The sequence below is a fragment of the Equus przewalskii genome, chromosome 16, assembly GCF_037783145.1.
Source record: "Equus przewalskii isolate Varuska chromosome 16, EquPr2, whole genome shotgun sequence".
NCBI classification, from domain to species: Eukaryota; Metazoa; Chordata; class Mammalia; order Perissodactyla; family Equidae; genus Equus; species Equus przewalskii.
This window is the reverse complement of record NC_091846.1, coordinates 23,258,747-23,263,504: the sequence shown is the minus strand read 5'-3', so window position 1 is coordinate 23,263,504 and position 4,758 is coordinate 23,258,747.

Here is a 4,758-nt window from a genome sequence, read left to right as displayed (position 1 = left end):
CCTAGAGCTGTTGAGAAGATAATTCATATGTGTATTCTGTAGTTGTCTCATTGTTATCATGTCTATATTCTGTTTCTTCTTTTAGATTTCTGTTTCACCTATGGGCATACATTGGCCTTATTGCAGCCTCTTCCCTTTACCTCACCTATCTCAATTAACCAGTCACCAAGATCTGTTTGATCCACTTCAGAAATCGCTCTCAAATCTAGTCTCTCCCCTCCATCTCCACTATCAATGAGTCAGTTAAGCTTCTCACCCTGTTGCATCTATTGCATCTAGGTTGTTACAGGTGTTCTAACTGTTTATTTTGCCTCTATTCACACCAGCTTCCCACCTGTCCATCCTAAAAATCAAATTAGACGATGCTACTCTCCTGCTCAAGTATTATTTTCATTGTTACTGTATCAAAATTCATACTGCGAGAAATCGAAAGCATCCCAAAAAATAAAACCCCAGGACCAGACGGCTTCCCTGGGGAATTCTACCAAATTTTCAGAGCAAATTTAGTACCTATTCTTCTCAAGCTATTCCAAAAACTTAGGGAAGATGGAACACTTCCTAACATATTCTATGAGGCCAAAATCACTCCGATACCAAAGCCTGACAAGGACAACACAAAAAAGGAAAACTACAGGCCAGTATCACTGACGAACATAGATGCAAAAATCCTCAACAAAATTTTGGCAACCTGAATTCAGCAATACATCAAAAGGATCATACATCATGATCAAGTGAGATCTATACCAGAGACACAGGGATGGTTCAACACCCGCAAATGAATCAACATGATACACCACATCGACAAATTGAGTAATAAAAACCACATGATCATCTCAATAGATGCAGAGAAAGCATTTGACAAGAACCAACGGCCATTTATGATAAAAACTTTTAACAAAATGGGGATAGAAGGAAATAACCTCAACATAACAAAGGCCGTATATGACAAACCCACAGCCAACATCACACTCAATGGGCAAAAACTGAATGCCAACCCCCGAGAACAGGAACAAGACAAAGATGCCCACTCTCACCACTCTTATTCAACATAGTACTGCAGGTTTTGGCCAGAGCAATTAAGAAAGAGAAAGAAATAAAAGGAATCTAAGTAGGGAGTGAAGAAGTGAAACTCTCTCGCTGTTTTCAGACAACATGATCTTATATCTAGAAAACTCCAAAGAATCCATCAGAAAATTAATAGAAATAATTAACAACTACAGTAAAGTTGCAGGGTACAAAATCAATTTACAAAAATCAGTTGCTTTTCTTTACTCTAATAATGAACTTAAAGAAAAAAAACTCAAGAATACAATTCCATTTACAATCACAAATAAAAGAATAACGTACCTAGGAATAAATTTAACCAAGGAGGTGAAGGACTTAGACAGTGAAAATGGTAAGACATTACTGAAAGAAATTGATAATGACATAAAGAGATGCAAAGAGATTCCATGCACATGGATTAGAAGAATGAACATGGTTAAAATGTCCACTCTACCTAAAGCAATCTACAGATTCAATGCAATTCCAATCACAATCCCAAAGACATTCTTCATGGAAATAGAACAAAGAATCCTAAAATTCATATGGGGCAACCAAAGACTCCGAATTGCTAAGGCAATCCTGAGAAAAAAGAACAAAGCTGGAGGTATCACAATCCCTGACTTCAAAATGTACTACAAAGCCATAGTGATCAAAAGGGCATGGTACTGGTACAATAACAGGCACACGGATGAATGGAACAGAACTGAAAGCCCAGAAATAAAACCACACATCTACGGAGAGCTAATCTTCAACAAATGTGCCAAGAACATACAATGGAGAAAAGATAGTCTCTTCAATAAATGGTGTTGGGAAAACTGGACAGCCACATGCAAAAGAATGAAGTTAGACCGTTATCTCACGCCATACACAAAAATAAACTCAAAATGGATCAAAGAATTGAAGATAAGTCCTGAAACCATAAGCCTCCTGGAAGATAATATAGGTAGTACACTCCTTGACATCAACTTTAAAGGATCTTTTTGAATACCATGTCTTCTCAGACAAGGGAAACAAAAGAAAAAATAAACAAGTGGGAGTTCATCAGACTACAGAGCCCTGCAAGGCAAAAGAAACTAGGATCAAAACAAAAAGACAACCCACCAATTGGGAGAAAATATTTGCAAATCATACATCTGACAAGAGGTTAATCTCCATAATATACAAGGAACTCACACAACTGAGCAATAAAAAAACAAACAGCCCTATCAAAAAACGGGCAGAGGATATGAACAGACATTTTTCCAAAGAAGATATACAGATGGCCAATAAACACATGAAAATATGTTCAACATCGCTAATCATCAGGGAAATGCAAATCAAAAGTACGCTAAGATATCACCTTCTGCCTGTTAAAATGGCTATAATCACTAAGACTAAAAATAACAAATGTTGGAGAGGATGTGGAGAGAAGGGAACCCTTGTACACTGCTGATGGGAATGTAAACTGGTGTAGCCACTATGGAAACAGTACAGAGGTTCCTCAAAAAACTAAAAATAGAACTACCATATGACCCAGCTATCCCACTATTGGGTTATCTACCCAAACAACTTGAAATCAACAATCCAAAGTAACATCTGCACCCCTATGTTCATTGCAGCACTATTCACAGTAGCCAATACATGGAAACAATCCAAGTGCACATCGACTTTTGATTGGATAAAGATAATGTGATGTATATATACAATGGAATACTACTTAGCCAGAAAAAAGACAAATTCATCCCATTTGCAACAACATGGAAGGACCTGGAGGGAATTATGCTAAGCAAAATAAGCCAGATGGACAAAGACAAACAGCAGATGATTTCACTCATATGTGGAATATAAACAAACACATGGACAGAGAAAACAGTTCAGTGGTTACCAGGGGAAGGGGCTGGGGGTGGGCATAGGGGGTAAAGGGGAGCACTTATGTGGTGACAGTTGAGAAATAATGTACAACTTAAATCTCACATTGATGTAAACTATTATGAACTCAATAAGAAAAATCATACTATGAAAACACCACTATGTGAGCAAACTTAGCCACACAGGCCTTGAATGTGTCTCCCCTTTCTAGAGAGACAGCGAGGATTCCAAGAGAGACTGTGATCATTTGTTAGAAGCGATCAGTGTTAGGAGTTTCAGAAGGTGGCAAATTCAACATTAAATGACTTCAATGTTGAATTTTAAATTCCAATTAAATTATGACTCTTCTAGAGGTGGATCAATATTAAAACTCATACACTCTCTTCATCAAGGATGTTCTTTAAACCTGGTCCACATAATTCCTCTATGTGCTCCTCATCTCATTAGCTGTGAATCACAAGTCTTTCCCACTTTTCTGCTTCATTATTTCACCTTATCTCTGTCAACTTCACTCTGTGCCTACCCTAGCTGGTCTCCACGCCTGTGATTTTGCACAGACAAAAGGGAGATATTCTATGTTCTACCTTTAGATTGCACCAAATGATAGATCCCAGCCATATTCTGGATGTCATCCAAACCACATCGTCTTCTTTTCTTTGAGAGAAATTCTATCTATAGCTACTACCTAATTTGGAGCCTCCTGTCTGGGTTTTCATCACATTTACCTCAAAATAGTTATTTCTCTGACAAGTAGGAAGTTGAACAAACTACTTCTAATAAAGTAAATCATGTGACACTTTTTAAAGTTGATTCTAGATTATCACTTTATTTTTACACCTAGGTAGCTTCTAAACAAAAAGAACTCAATATGCTAAACAAGTTATTTGGGAACAGACAGAGATCAGCATTCTAGTATAACACTTCTAATGAATAATTATTTTAGACAAATACCACATTCACGGAAAATCAGAAACTGCCTATTAGGCTGTGAAGTATAAAATGTGCTTGATCAAGAAGGAAAAATTCTTTTTAAGTGATAATTGGGAGAAGCTTATTTAACATTTCCATTTTTTCACATTGAGATTTTGTATTAATCTATGTGGGTTAGGAAAAAATATATATCCTTCCACTGAAAATACACTCAGTCTCTGGCTGGTCCCTTTCCTTTGGGAGCTCCTCGGCTAGATGTCTAGTTAAGGTTCTCAGTGCTCTCACCTAACACTTCGTCTCTCATTTCTCTGAAGGTTTTCTCTGCTTGTATCTCATCCCTTCTCAGGGCTTTTCACATCATCAGTATGATGGTGACTACCATATTTATATCTCCAACCTCGAGTTCTCTTTTGAGATCCAGACATGAGTATGTAGATAGCCTCTTCACAAGTCCACTTAGCTGTCCCCAAAGCAACTTACACTCAGCCTAAAGTGAAGCCTTGATTTTCCCCCTTCATAGTTTCTCCTCCTCCTGACTGTCCAATCTCAGGAAATGGCACTGGCATTTACCTGGTAACTTCAAACCCAAAAACCTGGGAGTCACACTTGGCATCACTTATCCATCACACTCCACTCCACACCCAGTCCTTCACCAAGCCTTGGCAATACAGTCTCTACAATTTAATTGAAATTTGCTCATTGCTCTCCTTCCCTACTGCCAGAACTTTGCACCAATTCCTCATCATCTCCCACCTGTACCACCTCCATAGACTCCCACATCTTGTTCACTCTCTAAACTTTGTTTGAGCAGCAACCATAGTGATATGTGTAAAACATATATTGGCTTTCATTACTGTTGTGTTCAATAGGTTGAGAGATTGTATTTTCCAAAGATGGCCACAATAATTCCCAACTCACACGCTCATGTGACCACAT